This window comes from Taeniopygia guttata, chromosome 3 (assembly GCF_048771995.1).
Source record: "Taeniopygia guttata chromosome 3, bTaeGut7.mat, whole genome shotgun sequence".
Taxonomy (NCBI): Eukaryota; Metazoa; Chordata; class Aves; order Passeriformes; family Estrildidae; genus Taeniopygia; species Taeniopygia guttata.
This window is the reverse complement of record NC_133027.1, coordinates 20,032,299-20,052,278: the sequence shown is the minus strand read 5'-3', so window position 1 is coordinate 20,052,278 and position 19,980 is coordinate 20,032,299.

Sequence of the window (19,980 nt, the reverse complement as noted above, 5' to 3'; positions counted from 1 at the left end):
TTCATGTGATGCTATTCCTATCCAAGATTATTTGAGTTCAGAATACAAGAATTAATAAGAAAATATCACTAACATGGTTTCACTGCATTTGCCTTTTCTGTTACCCAGCCATTGTCTCTTGCATTATAATATAAGTTCTTGAATTGAATTTTTACAGTAATTTGAAAAAAAAAAAGTTTGTGATGAGGATTCCTCTTTAATACAGCAATATATGGAGTACGTGTAATAGAACTTGTTAAACATGCAGGGCATATATGTGTACATCAGCTGTTACCTATTGGGCAATTCTGTCAAAAGCTGTAGCCAGAGGCCAGAGTTGGCAGATATGAGGGAAAAAAATCTCAGATAGTGTAAATAGTGACAGCTTCATTGCCCATTATAAAGCCATGACAGTTTATTCCAGTGGAGCAATTGACTGTAAGAACTCGAATCCCTGAATTATTTTGATCGCAGGAGCTTCACATCTCTATGAAAGGGCAATATTATTATTCCTGGATGATAGTGTCAGGTGGATTCAATTTGCTCCAATCAGGCTGGGAGATGCGTTACAGCCTCTTTGAAATTAAGGTCCTGGACAAAAGACCTTAGGAACAAGACTGGGATAGAAATAAATGACTGCTACTTCCTGCAAATTGGCAAGGGTAGGTTCTTGATGTATTTACTTCATTTAGAGTTTCAGGGTCAAAGATTTTATGGGATGAATTGTTCTTAATTTTTCATTCTGTAATTTATGGGGCTTTTTGTTTTGTTTTTTTGAAACATATAGTTACCTATTTAACTGGAAAACTACTCTTGCAATATGGCAATGTGTCACTTTTTATTTTACTGAAGAAGAATACCACATTTGCTTCTCTGATCTCTCCAATATTTCCACTTTTTTATGAATTAATGGACTATTTATTCAGGTTCCTTCTTAAAAGAAAAAAGGCAAAGATTCTTCATGTTTTGCTATTGATTAATCCAAAAATTATTTTTTTTATTTTTATCAAAATCTACAATTCCAAAAATCTTCCTTGCTTTTGATTGTACTTTCCTCTATTACTGTTCTTTACAAGAGTTTCCCACAGGTAGTGTTTTGCAGAAGCTCTGTGAGTTGGACAGTGCATTACAAAAAATGAGTGTTGAAGAAAGCTGAGGAGAAGAGGATCAAGAAAGAGTAACATAATTTTTTTTTTCTGCAAAAGCTTAAAACAGAAAATATTTTTATGGGATTAAAATGGAATATTATCTGAATTCTGCTAAACATCTACACACAATACTTCTCAGCTCTGTATTGCTCACCAAAGGCAGGCAATTTACTATTATATATGAATATAGTTGACTATTCCATTTAACCTATTAGTGTACTTGTGGTGGCTTGAGCAGCTGGCTGCCAGACACCCACCCAGCTGCTCTTTCACTCCCCTCCTTAGCAGGACAGGGGAGGAAAATACGATGGAAAAACTTATGAGTCGAGATAAAGCCAGACGTCACTTATAAATTATTAGTGTGCACAAAACAGTTTTGACTAAATAAAAATCATTTTAATTTATTGCCAGTTAAAATAGATGTGGACAGTGATAAACAGTGACAAACTAAAGCAACACCTTCCTCCACCCCACCTTCTTTTTTTCCAATACTCAGTTTCACTCCATCATTGCTAATTTCTCTACATCACCCCAACTCAATCCCTGCCCTGCATGGCACACAAAGATTTTTCTCTATGCTATTAGAAGTTAGAAACCAAAAGTATCTTTAATTTGTATTATATTTATGGAGATTATTAATATTTTGGGGTCTTTCTTCTTCATAGCCTTTTTGATATCATGTTGCCATGATGAGGAATGTGTTCTGTGAAAGTTTTAAGAGGTCTTGTGGACAAATTTTACCCACTTTGTACATCAAGCAAAGCATACCATGAAAATATTTCATCATTTTAGGTCTCTCAGGAGCTTCTCAAGGTCACTCTGTGCCTTGCCTACATCAGTGTCTCACCAACATAATCAGTAAAAGGGATCATACCCATTACAAAAACAATTTCATGAAATAAGAGACTTTCATGGTATTTGTTCTGAGCTACCATCATGAAAGTCATTGGGATACCAGGGAGCATGCATAGGTTTTTTGGATGTCTTCACAAAGAAGAAAAAGGGAATGATTAATCTCAATATACATTACTTTTGTTTCTGATTCACTGAAGATCTTGGCTCCTAAAGTATTACATGTACTTAGGAGTCGCATCTCTAGTGACATACCATGACAAGGTACCATATTCAACCTTGAACTTTGAATCAGAACTTCTTCTGACCATTCTAAATAGGATTTCAGTCAGATTCTAAAGCATGTATGTGTAAATGCTGTCTGTGTGGCAGTTATTCAAGCTTCCTTTGAATTCTATCTATCCATTTAGTCGCCCCTTCCAAGTCAGTCTCTATTGCCCATACCGACTGAGATGTGTTTTAATGGGGAGAATAACAGGCTGACTTAAAAACAAGGCTGCCAGTGACACCAGGAAATGCTTGGATAGTAAAACACTGGAACAGGTTGCCCAGGGAGGTTTTGAATCCCCCATTCCTGGAGGTGTTGAAGGCCAGGTTGGATGGCACTCAGAGCAGCTTCATCTAGTGGGACGTGTTCCTGTCCATGGCAGGGAGCTGGAACTAGATAATCTTCAGGGTCCCTTTCAACCCAAACCATTCTTTGATTCCATGATTTTATGACTTTATTAAAATAGAAAAATAATTACCTTAGGTGAGCTTTGTCCTTTTCACAGGTCCCTGCTAGGATCAGACACATAATTATTAAAAGGAGCCAACCTAATAAATACAGTTTCAACTACTGTTTGAACACACAGATTTCCCTCTGAACATGTGGCAAGCCAGCCTCAGTCTCCAGAGCCTCAATTTGCTAGAATATTTGTAAGAATAGAATTGTGAGTTCTCATTTCAACTAACACAGTATTACCATAATTCTGTAATCAGTATAATGGCAAGAATGTATATGTAGCATGAAACAGTTGAAATTAAACACTACAGAAACTATGGGGTTAATCACAACCAACTCTCATCTTGGTAATAAACTAACATTTTTCCTGTTGACACTAATTTTCAGTCTGATAATTATCATGGCTCTGTTTTTTTTCCTTTAACCTACTTTTGAAGTGAAAACTTTTCCAAAGAGATGCTAGAGGCTGTGACAAAGTGTTCTAAGGGAATTGGCCACTGGATTAAAATTCACCTCTATGTAAAAAAGCCAGATCCTGAGAGAACTACATTTTTTTTATGTACATGTATTACTTTTTTTTAATCAGTGCTTTATTGCAAGTCTATTTTATTTAAATGACAAGAAGCTTTCTGTTTTGACTGACTTAGCTGAGGCTACTTATATCTGTGACAGATACGCTGCCATGAGACAGAAGAGAAACAGTCAGATAAATGTATAGTCAGGATGGAAGAACACCTCTATTCTTTTTTTTTCTTCTCTATGATGGGCTTAAGAGGGCAAAATCCTTCATGTCCATCCCTCTCTCCTCTGTATATCTGATACATATGCCATTTCACTAAACAGATAACAGAGAACATGCTTTTTTTATGGCAACATTTTTTGCACCATAGGCACAGTGCTCTTTTGAGAGCAAGACAAATGCTGCTGTGGACATGTGCTGTTAGGAAAACAGATTTCAGTCAAAATCAAGAAGATGTATCGCTTTGGGGAACATTTCATGAATCACTTTTATTTTAAATCAGGGTTGTGAATAAATACTACTAGAATATTATACAAATGCCGTGTTTTTACAGGTATTACACCAGACCTAGCTGCTCTTTCAGTCTGGCATCCATGAGCACAGCCATAGACACACCATAGGAACTGTGGCCTCCACTGTCCCTAGAAACCACATAAATCTAAATCTGGCCTTTGCTTAAAATAGATTGTCCCCAGTGTAAGAGAGATAAATCTACCCTGAAAATGTCCATATGCATGGAATCAAATAAAAAAGTGTATCTGAGCTTTTTTTTTTTTTGGTGCAACTAAAAGTGCTTCATAAATATGACTCATACATTATTTGGCCTGTTCGATTCAGGTGAGGGTTGCTTTAGTGTTCACCTGAGGTGGTTTTTTTTCAAATCTTTGGCAATACTAATTGAAGTAATGATAAAAAATTAAAAATAATAAAAAAATTAAAACAGCATGAAAAGTTTTAGTAAATTCATATCGAAAACATAAAGCTGAAAAATATCTATAATGCATTTATATAATAGCATCCACAGTACTTCCCACTGTGTTTATTGAGTTGGCTCCTTTTTATAATTATTTGGCTGTTTCTATCAGAGACCCATGAGAAAGAGGAACAAAGCTCCCATCAGGTCATTATTTTCCAGATTAGTGAGGTGCCAGCATTCCCTGGTGTCACTGCCAGCATTTTTATTAAGTCAACTTGTTACTTTCACCATTAAAACACATCTTAGTAGGTATGGGTAATAGAGACTGACTTGGCAGGGATTACTAAATGGATGGACAGAATTCAAAGGAAGCTTGAATAACTGCCACACAGACAGCATTTACACATACATGCTTTAGAAGTCCGACTGAAATCCTACATCCAGGTGAATAATAAATAAAAGCATTTGTTCTTTTAGTGGTTGCTAGTGGCTCTGTTTTATTATTTTCATGCTGGACAGCTAAAAAGTAGAAAGTGCGGCAGCAGGACATCATTATGATAGGCGAACATCTGAAAATGTACAGTTTTAGCTAGGTATCCATAAGTTTCTTCCTCACCCAATTAAAGGTTCACCCTTTGGTATCTACTAAAATTTGGATGAAAGTTTCATGTGAACAGGCTATCTCTCAGGATTTCTACACAGAATTTTCTGCTCTCATTCAGGCTGAATAAGTGCAATATCTATTGCACGTATTCAGAACAGTAAGGGATAATAAAAAACAAGAGCGAGAGTAGCAATGGCTGTATAGGAGTTATATAATTTTAATAAATAAAATTGAAATTAACTAATAATAAGAATAATAAGTAGTATTAAAATGCCTTCCTTCTTTCATCCTACACAAATCCTTATAACTACTTTTGTCTTTACTCCTTGTCTTACTCTTGCTTTGCAGTGCTCAGTAATATGTTTCCTTTGACCTTTATTTGTAAAGCTAGGCCAATATTTTTAATCAAGTGTTTACAGTCAGGCACCAAAATCTATATTAAGCATCTAAATAAGGCTTGCATTTTAAATGAGCTGAGCACTAAGTCAATAGCAGTTGCAGCCTCTGACTACTACTGAAAATCAGTCCATCTCTTTAGGTGCTCCATTCTCTACCAACAGGCTGGAAAATGTTTGCAGCCATTTTGGTATAGTTCTTACCCTCACTGTGCTGTGCAGTCCCTACGTTAAATAAAATTCTGCTATCATGCTACATCCTTGACATAAGAACACAAAAGCATTCATGTCTGACCCAGATGTTAGAAATAACTATACATCTCACAGATATTTATATATTTTGTGGTTACACTTGCTGTCGCAAAACTACTCAAAATCTTATAATTCTCTTGTATTCAGTGCATTATAAAAAAGCCAGCTATACAAGAAGAAAAAAAAATGACATTTTCCCTTTGTTAGAGAAATGGTGCATTAGTGGATAGGTGCTTGCTTCTGCTGAAAACGTTCGTTCATCTCTTGGATATGATCCTCACACTACCTGTCTCGCAGCTGTCAGTTCATGATTCAGGCAGGAGCTTGCAGGGATATGTGCGTTGGCTGGAGGGGATGTCTGGAGGAGCTGGGAAGCAACCAGATGACTGACAGCGATTCAGGCTCGATGCGTTATGGAGGGGGTAGGTACAGAAGAAAGATAATCCTATAGAGGGAGTTGAAGGTTTTTTGAGGGAGGATGAGGGAGGTAGAAAGCATCTGCAGGATTTGCTTTAGAAAGAATTTAAGGTTACATCTGCATCTCTGCAGCTCAAGGGACCTGAAATCTAGTAAGTACAGCACATATTATCAGATACACCATATCAGTGAAGCTAATATGGTTATATGAGTGTAACAACCCATATAAACACACTTATTCCAGAATTAAAGCTTCTTCTTTTTTCTTTTTTTTTTTTTTAATAATTTCACAGAGATATTGTATATAGCTGAAATGTTGGGTTTGGTTTTTTTGTTGTTTTTTTTTTTTTTAAGAATAAAAAACAAAACTGTATTTTTCTAGTACAGTAAATAATGCAGAAATTTTACATAAATGTAGCTGTTAAATTCAGCCCTTAGAGTGTCCTGGTATATTTTCAGCATGTGCACATCTCTTAAGTATACTGTTTTCCTTGCTATAAGGTTAATATTAGTTAGAAATGGAGACCTGCTGGAGATAACACCAATTGCAGATGAGCTTAGCTAAAAGCAAAAGCTACAGTCTCTCAGATAATACCACAAGACAGCTTGAAAGGCTAATATATCATGCAAATGGTGGACTAGAATCACTTAGGCATGGATGGTCTGTGGGCTGTACAGAAGGAGTGAATCTTTCTGCATTCAGCTGCGCGTGTGTGTGTGCACCTCGCTCCCCCTCCACCTGCTCCTCTCCCTCTGTCTCTCCCAGACAGGCGAACAGACCTGCTCCTTCCTTTGTGTTGCCAGTCAGGTCCTCCCTCTGCAGTCTTACACAGGAAGAAGATTTATAACAGCTGCATGCAATGCCAGTGTCTCAAAGAGACAGTATCACGCCATGTGGAGGATTTTTGTTTGGGGTTTAAGTTTTCTCCACTGAATTGGAAAGGTACATTTTAAAAATCCTAAATATTTTAAACACTTAATTCCTGTAGCTTTTATTTGCTGGTAAATTCTGACCTCCAAATCTTTAAATCACAATCTGTTGTCACAGTACTGTAATGGCTGTGATGTCTTAATTGAAAACATGAGGATGTAAGGATTTCAAAAGTATAATTAGGGTACATTTCAATGTGAAGCTGTAACTGTTGTTCCGTAAGATGGGCATCTGATATTTCTGACATACTGTATCAGAAATATAAGATTCAAACTAAAAAATGAAAATACAGCACACATGCAGTGCAACTGTGTACCATATGTTAAGAAATGTGCACCTCTTAAACATTGGGCTAATTAGCTAGAGAAAACAGAGATGTTTGAATAATGATGCTCGAAATAAGAAGGATAATGAAATCTTGAGACAGACTTGTGTAGGAGATCCACCTGGCAGCAACTTGCCAGCTTTACTAAATTAAATTAAATCAAAGGAAAATTTATAGTTGTGAAAAAATGAATGTAAAAGCACTACTTCTCTTTGTTTTAAGCTCTTGGTGGCCTACTTCTTACCTTCCTGATTAGTGGCATTTATTATAATTAATGGTGAGTGAAGCATCAGAGTCAGAGAAGCCCAAAAGCTTAGACATGTTCCCTAGGCTTGGAGAAAATTTCTATGAAATTTGACAAGGGATAGTTTCTTGGGGTATCTTTCTTTCCAGGTACTAGGAAGAATACAAAATTAAAATAAATTTCCTTTTGACATTTCACCTCTTAGCCTCCCTACTTCTCAAAAATTAATAGACAAAGTTGAATGATTTGATTTCAAGAAATCTCTTAAAGGGCTAGCCCTTGTTAGTGTCTAGCTTCAATATAAATAGCAGATTCCTTTTTCAGAGGATCATACAATCTGGAAATATAAACCCTGGAAAAAAAAAATCAGGAATAGAGGCAGTTGCACTATAAGAAGTAAAACATTGCGCAGCAGGCCATGGTAGGGAAGAATCTGTATCTAGTTCTTCTAACTCAAATACATGCTCTAGTTTCCTTCTTCTACCCTGTTTTATCTCATCCCCTAAGCAGCAAATCTAAACATGTTGCTCAGGATTTGCCTTAGGACTTCTCTTCCCAGGATCAATGAGCTCCAGAAGAGTGTTCACCAAATTCACTTGCTGTTGATTTTCAGTGGCAGGAGGTCCAAGACATGCTTACTCTTCTATTTGGAGAAATATAACCAAGATTTAATTCCACTATTCACTCATGCCTGAAATATTTCCTCTGGTTTTCCTCAAATGTTAGTATGTCCACCCAGAACCTCTTTTGTTGCCTTTGAGATCTACTATTACCCAGTATTTTCATTACAACGCTTACTGTTGCTCCTCCTGATAACCAGCGTCCTTGCCCTTCAACTTCTACAGCTAATCCACTGGTAGTTTTGGCTGATGGAGCCTGCAAATGGGCTGACATAAAGGATTCCTGTCCCAGTCGCATGTTAAGTTCATATGCTTACAGCTGTTTAATCTGTAACACTAACTGTATCCATTCTAGTGTGCCAGGAATATATATATTTATATATATACTATATTTACCCAGCTTGGAGTAACAATTTCGAAAGTGCTATGGCATCAGGGAATTGTCTGCTCCCTCACTACTATACAATTTGTTGTTGTTGTTGTTGTTTAAGGAAGCTTAGAGCTGATAACAGAAAGGCTTCCACAGAATGAGCTTGTAGCCTAACAGCCTCCAGAAACTGTTCATAGCTGTGGTCTGCTATTTTGTTTTTAGTGTAGGACATAATTTTCTCCCCTGCTAATTAAATCTGAACTATTCACATTAAGTTCTTTCTGCAAAGTAATCTAATCCAACGCATAAATCTATGCACACTATTTACATATGAAACGAAACCTCAACATTTTTTAAGTTTACACACCATGGTGGTTAGATGTCATTTTTTATATAGGAAACAGTATCCATACTTTCCCTTTTCCTCTCTGGTCCACTGAGGTTTACACTGACTAAATATGTCACAACTTTTGAGAACTTCTTGGGACAAGATTCGGACAGCATCTCATTGAAATCTGTACTGAAAAGGTGACGGTGCTTCCTTGAGAAGTACCAAACACAGCAAACAACAAGGAGGGGCAGAGGCTATACAAAAGGCTTCAGTGTGCATGTACCTGTACACATACAGAGACACAATGTCTAAGCATGCATTAAGCCTGTATAGCCACAATGCTATGTAAAGAGAGCTTGACTTCCAGCACTGGACCTCTGGTTATGACACTGCTTCACAGCTAACAGACTTTGTTCTCCTCTGTTTGCCTGGTCTTAACTAGCACACTGCCAGACAATGCCCAGTCACGGGGATAGCATTTGCAAGGAATCTCTCCCAATACCCAACATCACCCTTGATGGTTTCTCTGAAACTATCTCTGAAGGTTTGGGACCTTGACACACACCTCCTCCCACATACACAACATGCAGCAAATTCTGTTCCATACTAGAAAACCTCCTGTGTTAAAAGCTGCAATATGACCCTCACATTATTTCAGACACTTTGTCCCCTTGAGGTGACACTCAAGGCCAAGTGTTATGTATTACGCCTGCAGCCATTGTGTGCCATTTAGCCTCGCAGCCAGAAAACAGCCCTTAGCCCTATTTTATCTATTGATGTATATAGCCAACAAGACTTTCTGAGTTAAAAGTTAGGGAACACTGAATGAGTGCAGTGTTGAGCCAGGAGAAAAAGGGAAAACTAAACAAATGGCCAATGTCTCATGTATTTGTCAGCAAGGTTAAAAAAAAGGTACAGACCATATGAGAGAAAAATGTTTGCTTCCCTCTGTGCCTCAAAGCACCAAAATATCTCAGTGGAATAAACTGAGTTTTTCTACAGACTTGTCACACCACAACAAAATGCTTAATCTCCAGAGAAATCACAGTCAGGCAGCTAATGCTCAGTTGTCTAGGAGAATATTCATGTTCAAGTACAGGAGTATAGTCACAGAACAAAGACCTTCCCATGCAGTTTATGGGATAAATGCAATGATATAAGTTCCCTCTTTCCATGTCAGAGATAAATATGGTGTTGAGAAAGGGGAAAGAAAAAAACAACCACTTCACAACCTTAAACCTCATCCTACAGGAAGTTTGGATTAAAGTATACTGATTAAATATATACAGCTGCAAGACCATCAGTGATGCCACCAATGTGCTTTATATGAGATATGGAAATATTTAGCCAGTCTTAGTCTCAACTAGAGGATGTGAGCTGAATTTTGAGGAAACAATATAAGGGAATGCATATAATTCTAGAAATTCCACATAAGAATAAAATCTCTTATGGCTCACAACATGTAACAAGAAATGCTAGCAATGCTATAGTGTTTGCAAATAGGCTTTGTAAAAGAAAGGAAGCTGTGCAATAGAAAGCTATTGGCTCATCAAACTAAACTATTGAGACTGTAACCCCGGCAAGGACTTAGCTGATTCCAATCATCAAGTGTACTGTTGGCAATGACTGATATAGACACAGCATTAAAAATTGTGTTAGGTAATGTCCAAAAGACAAAATATGTCGTATGTACTGATACATCCTTGAGAACAAATAGTATCAAATACTACTATACAAAACACTATAGTAGCATATCAATTCAGAATACAACCCAGAATGCTCATAAATAAAACTTCAACCCGTGTTCATAAAACTGCTAAAAGTAGCATCATGCTCTTCATGTTCTTCATGTAGTTAAGACATGTACAACAATTGTATTGTAGTTCCATGAAATCTGTAACTCACAGTTGCAGAAGTTAAAAAGTTCTTTTAGAAACAGCCACAGATAATAGTCAAATACTCCTTCATCAAGTCTGGGAAGTTTAAACTTCCATACTTATAATCTAGATGGTTCCAATATGTTAAAGCTGTTGATAAATCAGAGCATTATGCACTTTTGGAAAACAGCACCAATGAAGAATTCTTTCACATAAAAAGAAAAAGAGTACACAAAACAAGCTTCTATAATTTTCAGAAATATAAGTTTGGGTTTTTTCTTTTAATAGAGATATAAGATACTTTAGGTTAGAAGGCACTTCAGGAAAGATTTAGGGTAAAATCTTGCTCTAAATAGAGTTGCATAGAGATTTACACAACCTGGTCTTGAAAACATCAAAGTAGAGTTTGTATACCCTCTCTAAGTAACCTGCTTCACTTATTGGGTGTCCTCATGCGTTATACCCAGCTGGAAACATTATTTTTCTCATTCATGTCTATAGTTTCTTGTTCTCTTGACAGGCATCACTGGAAAACCTGCAACAGTCGTTTTATAACCTCCTCCTAGGTAGTGGAAGGCTTCTGGTCCCCTCAAAACTGTGTCTTCCTCAGACTGGAAAATTCTATTTCCTTCTTCAAGGGCTTTTGTTTCCTGAGTCTGTTGTCCATTCATCCCATAGGTTCCTCCAAATGGCAGCCTGCCCCTCAAGTCCTTCAGCTGTAGCCTCCATATGCATTTCATCTGAAAACGAAAATATTGATGAAAATCACATGGTTCCTCTGTTTCAGGTTCCCAGAATTATGTTCCTAGAGTATTTGCTCTGAATATTTGCTAGGGATTGAAGTAAGGCTGAGCTGCCTTTAGTTCTCTGGGTTGTCCTTTTGGAACCTTTATAAAGTTTTAATACAGCTTGTCAGACCTATGAGCGTTTATGAGTTGAGTTCTCATAAGTAGTTTCTGACTTGATCCTTCTCCACTGCTGTTCTTCCCTCTCTTCTCTCACATTAAGCACACAGGCCTCAAAGAATAAGACCCTGAGAACTTCTGCCTTACCAGTTGCTGAAGGCCACTGTTGCTGAATCAGCCTTTTTATTCAGCAATCAGTGCATACATTTTCCTTTGTCAAGCTTTTATCAGTAATGTACAAGCTCTTCTTGTTGCCTTGATGTCCCTGGCAAGCCTTGATTCCATTTGAGCTTTGGTTTCCCTGACACCATCACTGCATACTAATGCAATGTTTCAGAAATTCCTCTGAAGCCTATCCTTGCTTCCATCTCCTTTATGTTGCCTTTTCTGGAGGATCTCTGTCTTGAGCTGGTCTATTGATAAATGTACTTGATTTCCTGACTATCAGCATGAACATTCATAGACTCGAAAGGTGATGTCCTTACAGACTTGCTAGATTCCTTGAACTCATTGGCTTGTCAGAGCTGCCTCCCATAGAATCCTACCTTTCAACTCCCCAGATAAGCTGAAGTCTGCCCTCCTAAAGTACAGGCTCTGTACTGCACAGCTTGCCTTCCTCTGCCTCCTCAGGATTTTGAACTCCACGGTTTTGGTGTCGTTACAGCCATGATTTCTATTGATTATCATAGTCCCAAAGAGCTGTTGCTAGCTAGTGAATGCCAGAGTCACCGTGTTGGCCCTTCCAGTCTCTGTATCTTGAGTTTACCTCAAATATAATCCAGAAGCCGCCTGGATAGCTTGCTTCTCACCACAGTGTCCTTCCAACATATGTTAAAGTTCCTATAAGAACCACCATCATAGGATCCAAAGACTTTGTTGAATGTTTTAAGTAAGCTTTATCCATCTCAGCATTGATCAGTAACACACTTTCGCCTCAATGTCACCCTCACTGGCCACTCTGAGACCCAAAAATTCTCTCATGCAGCTTTAATATGTTTTTTAATACCATGTCTACATCAGTCTTGTTAATAGTTTGTTTGCTGAGTGGAATCAACTAAATCCTTGTTGGGCTTCCAGTCTTGACAGTCTAGCTTGATGGGCTGAAACATTTTCTCTGAATGTTTCATTAAAAATAAAATATTTTTTAAAACTCAGAACAACTTTTGAAGTTTCATTTGCAAATAAAATTCTGTTAGAATTATATCTATAGCCACAAAACTGTTACACTTATGATAATATTGTACTATCATCTGTTTATTTGAAGTATTTATATGATACCTGGCATGCTATTTAAATATTTTGTAAGAAATTATTAGAGGGTGAAGAACAGGCACTATACAAGGTGCCTAGACCACCAAGGCCACTTGATCCGCAAGTCCAAGCAACAAGATCCTTTCAGAACTGTTCAAAGACAAGTTAGTCATTACTGTTACCTTGGGGGAGGGTTGTGGGTGTGGCAGTGTTGGTAGAAAATTTGATATCCAAGGTAAAAATAGTGTCCTAAATATTTTGCCCACAGCATTTTTGTGAAGCAGTGATAAAGAAGGATAAAACCACAAGAGCATTCTCTTAAATACAGCAACTAGGTGCTGTAGTGACTTCAAACCACTTTTGAAAAGGAAAGGGAGAAACTCTTTCTACTTTATTATGAAAATGAATACACGAGATACTGAAATGTGCCAGCTTAGTGCACCAGCTTGCAAGGTCATACAGCCAGTAAGAAGGGGGATTACAGGCCTAAACCTTAGACTAACTAACATAAGCTCCTGACTTAGGCAGAAGAGACTCAGATATTTAACAGATTTGCAATAAAATTAATTGAGAAAGTAATGTAGAGGCTGTCAGTGTAAGGTAGGATGTGAAGGGGAAAATGAATATGTACTCTTTTTTTCATTTTCGTTTAGATTCTCAGAGTAGATTAGTCTGGCTTACACATAGCTGTATATTTAGCTATGGTGACAAATATTGCCTAACAGAGGAATATTTCACAGTTAACACAGCCTCTTTCCCAAACAGTAGGCCTTATAAATAAAGAAAAACTGGCAAAATAATTCAGATTCATTAATATTGGAGGAAGAAGAGAATTACAAAGGATTGTTCATGATAAGGACAGACTGGCAGGCTAACCAGTGAACCAGCTAATCAGTTTGGGTAACAAACTAAAAGGATTGTTCATGATAAGGACAGACTGGCAGGCTAACCAGTGAACCAGCTAATCAGTTTGGGTAACAAACTAACTAAGATTCTTGTTTTCTTGATGACACATTTCGTTCTGTTAAATAAACTCACTGCCTTTCCAGCTGGTCAGTTATATTTCTCTTGAAGCCTAAAGGTTCTCAGTACATAATTAAAGGCAAGGTATGACTATAGTCTCCAAATACATGAAAAGCTGACACACAAAGGAAAGGAGCAATTTGTTGTCTGCATCACCAGTAGATGAGGCTGAAAAATAAGGGGCTTAAGTTATAGCAACGTTAGGTGTTAGAAAGCAAACTCCAATGCTAAGGATAGAAAGAACCAGAAAGCTAATGGCATGGGAGATTGTAAATACTTAGTCTCCGGAGATTTTTAGAACAAACATCAGTCAGATGGGTATAAGCATAGTTCAGTTTGCTTTAGAGCAGAGATATGGAAGAGACACTCTTGAGGTCCTTTTCAGGCCTGTAGTTCTATTATTTAAAGCCTGCTTCAAAGACTAACAGTCTTTAATGTGTTTCAAATGGAATTACATCTTGCTCAGATAGTTGTGAAATATTCAAATGAAACATAAGTTTCATTAAAACCTGGAAAGTGAAATGAGTACACTAAAATAATCTCTCAAGTAGCTCTTTGACCTCTTATGTTTTTCCTTTTGGCTTACTCCTGCCATCATGCTCTAGAAAGCTGCAACCTGATAAAAAATACCTGGATATCTGTGTTCATGCTTGACCTGTCTTTTCTTAAGCAACTTCATCTCATTTTTTTACCAGTCATTAAGCTTACTGACTAGTGTTTAGAGACCAGTAAGTGACAAGCTTAAAGAAATTACAAAGAAAGTCTGTGTACAAGTGAGATATGTTGCTTGTTAATGGTAGCACTTTTTCTACTACACCTGGCCCCATCTCTGAACAGTGGATGTATTGACACCCAGCATATTGCTTCTGAAAGTTGGAATTTGAATAGATAGTGCCAAGTAATGAAATATTAGGAAACAGGACATCCACTACTACTTGCTTACCGGTCCCAAGTAAGACATAATCCTTTTCCTCCAGTTTCCATTTTTCAGTCACTAAAATGCTTTGTAGTTTTTTCCTCCAGATTCAGCTGGAGCAGTCATGATTGACTTCTTAGCTGAAGTCAGCAGCAAGGGGACAAGCTTCTTCCTCACCATTAGATAATACTGTAATCAATAGGAATCATTTGCCCTCTTAAAAATAGGGAGCATTTTCTAAGGGGAAAAAAAATTCACTGTCCATAGAAAATTGCATAAGCCCATTCCAGCTCAGTTAAGCACTGGGGATTCTTCACTTTGTACCAGAACATAAAAAAGTTCCTCTCTGTCTAGCTTTGCTATTCCATAGATAACCTCTTTTTTACCTAATGCAGATTTATTTAATTTTAACTTTTAATACATTTCAGTGAAACAGACTTCCACCAAAGAAAGAGTAATGAGAACTCTTGAAAGTCTAAATAGATAAGAATTTTCAACTTGCTAATTAGGAAAAATAATCACCTAGGTTTAAAGGTAGTAAATCCTGTCACATTGAAATCACATGATTACTATAACACTTCATAGTATCAAATATTCAGAAATTACATATTATTGGTCCTGTTTTTGTGAACAGTGCAGACTTTCATTAACAGCAGTGAACTTGCACTTCTGTGCATTGTTACAATGAGTGAATTTATACCAGAAGAAAATCAGGAAATTCACAATAAGGGCCAATATAATTAGTTACACAATGAGTGGTGTTAAAGATGCCAGCCCCTACATGTCTAAGTATGAATTTTATAGAAATGGGAGCATTCCAGCTTCAGTTAAACTATTCAGAGACTTCAAGATTCAGAGCACTGTATTAACTCAAAAAAAGAAAAGTAGGTTAAGACAAAGTGAAATATCACATTCAAAGAAAAATTTGAAAGAAATAGATTGATTATCTTTTTCAGCCATATTGTATGTCATAGGAAAAACATATTACCAAAATACTGCGGAGAAAAGAGTGATTTGGAAAATAATTCAGTGCATAAGAATTTCTAGATTATGTTTAATGTTCTTCAGAATTTTCTACAGAAAATTCTGTACAGTTAGTCACCTAGGGTTTGATTCAGATTAAGAAAAAGCAAACCTTACCTTTTTTTAACTTTTAAACAAGTTTGGCCACTTCTCTAGTCTAGAGTAGATTCTGCCTTAACAGACACAATGCAATGCTTCCAGAGGGAAATACATGCCTCTTCTTAAACTCCTTTCTTAGGAACCTCTAAAAAATGATTTGTCCCATCTTAGTTCTTTCTATGGCCTACTGAAGAAATCTAGAAAATTAACTTAACCAAGTTACCTATATACTACTAAGGGACAGTTTTCTCTGAAAGTCTTTCTGTAGATTGTTCTTGTCAGGTTCCACAACTACAGTATTGTATATGTAGGCAAATAATAAATTGTAAGTAAGCTAAACTTCTAAAGTAAAATAAAAGCTGAGTTTCCATCAGTAATAGTCCTCTGGACTCAAGTTTATGACCGTCTTATTGCAGTGGGGTTAATTCATTGTGCTGGTACAGCTTTGCTAGGGCAATGTGCAAACTAATAACTTTGCTATAATAATCAAACATGAAAAAAATTATGAACCTAAGTAAGTTCTAGAGTACTACAAAGAATTAAAGATATTAGAAAACGGGAGAATATCATCTCTCCTCTGAATGATACCATGGTGCTGATTCTCGTGGTAGGGAGCCCTTCCTTGCTGAAGGACTTGCAACACCATGTGCACAGTAATATTTCTATTTGCTTTCAGAAACAGCTGAAGAGAAAAAAATAGTGCGATTTTGAGTTTCTCTGTATTAAAAATCTGTAGAAATCTGTTCTTTATTTGAAGTCTGTAAGAAACCACAAGCAACTCCATATGTGCCTTCCTTTTGTGCTTTGTCCTTTTTATTTTGCAGTATGTAAAATCACCACTGGAACCCAGTGACAGATCTTGATTAACTGTGCTTAATCTATTTCCACAGAAAAATTGACCGAAGAAAATGTTCTAAAACAAGATAAAAAAATATTATCATTTCTTCACTCTCATTTTATTAAATATGCTCATCTTATGTGCAAAGTAAGCCTATCCAGTTGGCATCTTCGTGATGAGACAGAATGCATAAGGAAAAATTGGTTTCGAAACGTATGTATACATATTCTGTCTGCAATGGTAATCTTACTGACAGACATTTGTCACTGATCATTCTGTTGCGGTACAGTATAATTTGTACTCCTTTTCTCTTTGTTACTGGAAGTTAAATGGGAAAATAGATAACTGTAGAAAAGACTGTGACTTTTTTTTTTAACTACCATTCATCTCTAAGTCAGCTCCAAATGCAGGAATGCCTCCCAATATCCATTAAGCCCTTTGTGACTGTATTTTTTGTTTTCTAGCACAAGAACAGAGATATCCAATGAATTCAAGAGGGGGCAAATTTCATACTGCTAAAACAAAACATTCACTCTGTAACAAGCCTTTTATTTTTATCAATGTCATGGAATGTTGTTGAAGGTTATAGTTGAGCAAGTTTTAGATGGTAGTTAGATATTTATATGCCTAGCAGGAAAATAAAAATCTAGTCTCAGAATATTTACTAACAACAGTAGAATTTTTGAAAGGGAGATCAAAATTCACATTTCAGGCCTTAAGGAAATCAGACTTAGGGAATAGGCATGAGCCATTTAATGAAGCAATTTCCTCATGGTTTGCATCACACATCTTCCTGTGGGAAACTTGTTGCTAGCCCTCAGAGTCTGAATGAGGGACCTAGACAAGCTGTTTTAGCAGGAGGATTCCTGCGTTCTTACGTAAAACCCTGAGAAAGTGCCAGTAATGGTCTCTATCTACTGCACAGTATGTTTATCCCTAGAAAGACGATAGATGTGCTGGAGTAAGGAAAGAGCATTGGAAGCTTGGAGCCGAATCAGTCTTCTTTTATAACCAACAGAATGCAAAGAAGAAAAACAGCTCAAGGGATAACTTACAACAAACCCAAAAGTTGCATCCTATTATCACTCACAATATATAAGAAAACTCCTTGATATCTCTGGTGGGTTGACCCTGGCACATCAAAGGCCCACCAAGCATCTCAACTGGACTGTGGACTAGGGAGAAGAAAATAAAATAAAAGACTTGTGGGGTGAAATAAGGATAGGGAGGTCACTGTAATGGGCAAAACAAACTTGACTTGGAGAAATGAATTTAGTTTATCAACAATTAACAATTAGGTAGGGTAAGAAGGAGTAAGACCAAATCCAAAATCATCTTCCCTTCTCATCCCTCTTTCTGAGCTCAGCTTCACTCAGATTTCTCTACTTCCTTCCCCCAATAGGTGCAGGGGAATGGGGGTTGTGGTCAGTTCATTACAGGTTTTCTGTGCTGCTAATTCCTCCTTGCACTCTCCCCTTGCTGCAGTGTGGGGTGCCTCTACAGGAAAGTCCTCCAGGGTAAGTCCTTCCCATTCTCCACAGTGCATGTCCCTTCCACAGGGTGCAGCACTTCAGGAAGAAGCTGCATCAGCACAGGTGCCCCACAAGGTCACAAATCCTGATGGCAAGCCTGCTCCAGAGGACATTCCTCTCTCTATGGGCCACAGGTCCTATCAGAAGCCTGCTCCAGTGTGGGTTTCCCATGGGGTTCTCCACAGACTGCAGGTGGATCTCTGCTCCACCAGGCACCTCCTGCAGGGGTACAGCTGCCTCACCATGGTCTGCACCACTGGCTGCAGGGGGAATGTCAGCACTGACCTTGGTGTCTGCAAGATCATTTCTCTTACGTGTTCTCATCCTCTCTGTGGTTGCTGTTGTGAAGCAGTTTTTCCCCACTTCTTATCTGTGTTATCCCAGAAGTGCTGCCAGTGCTGCTGATGGGCTCAGCCTTGGCCAATGTTGTGGGTTCTTCTTGGAGACAGCTGGTGTTGGCTTTTTGTACATGGGAAAAGCTTCTGGCAGCTTCTCCCAGAAGTCACCCCTGTAGCCACCCTGCTACCAAAACCTTGCCACATAAAGCCAGATAATCCAGGATCTTTTCATGTCCATAACCTTTTTCTATTAAATACATGTTATCATACATCCTGCATCACTGACCCCAACTCGACTGCCACACCTCACCTGCTACACAAAGATCTCAAAGGGTGCATTTGATACATTTTTATTCTGATATGCTGTAAAAAAACTTTCCAACATACTTTTTCTTCATCCCTGTGGTATTAATTTAGGACTAACATAACTCCATTTATTTAATTTAACTCCATGTACATATTCCATGTATGAAAAACTACATACTCCATGTAAGTTATCTTTATATATATATTTGTTTGTATATGATTTCATATATTATATATTATTAACTTGTATAATACATGTATTAAATATAGAATATTTACTATATGTATTTTTGTATTGTTCAATATGTTATATGAATTATAATCTGAGTTTGGTGAGAAAACTGGGAAGCTAATCTGTAGGCATAGATCTGGAATGCCATCTGAAGCATTTCTGTAGAGTATTCTCCAAATATTGAACCAGTTTTCGTTGTGTAAGTGTGAAATTTCTTCAGGATGTAATCAAGAGGCAGTACATAGTTGGCTAGAAAATAAGAGCCTGGTGGCAATAGAACAATCTATCTGTCTTCTTCAGCTATACTCTTGATTTGAGCATTCTTCCAAGCTCTCTATTCATTTTTCTTTCATTTTTTTGTAAACTTATACAACACAGAAATTCTCCCTTTCTCTCCTCACATATTTTTCTTTTTAAAATTCTCTAATTCCTTTAATTTCCTTAATTTTGCTATTTTAAAATTAGTTTATTTTCTTTGGTATCAATGCAAAATATGGTCTAAACTTGATCTTCAGTTGCTTCATTTGCATGCTTCATCATTGGCCTTCCCTTGCTTTTTCCTTTATCAGCTTCATCCAAAATGCTGGTCTAGTAATCATCTACATTATGGACAACCTCTATTATGATCTATTCATTAACCTCTCATTATCCCCGTTCCTGACTTCCAAACTCTGCATAACTCCACTCTCATTATTGGCAATTTTCTTTGCAATTTCTTAACTTTGTCCTTGTATCCTCTAAGTCATGTGCCCTCCGATTTATTCTTTCATTCCTGTCTTTAGGCCTCAAATTTTGAGGAGTCTTTGAGTCAAGGGTGAACATATAAACCAAAAGTGAAAGTGCCTGCAATCAAACTCCCTCATGAACAGTCATTGAAATAATTAAAAATCTGAAGAGTGAATTTTCAAAGATTGTCTTCACACTCCCTATTATATTTTCTACCCTGTTAAAATACTTTGCGTTTTTGGTTTCTGTAGTTCTCAGGGTGTTATAAAATATGAATAGGCCTTGT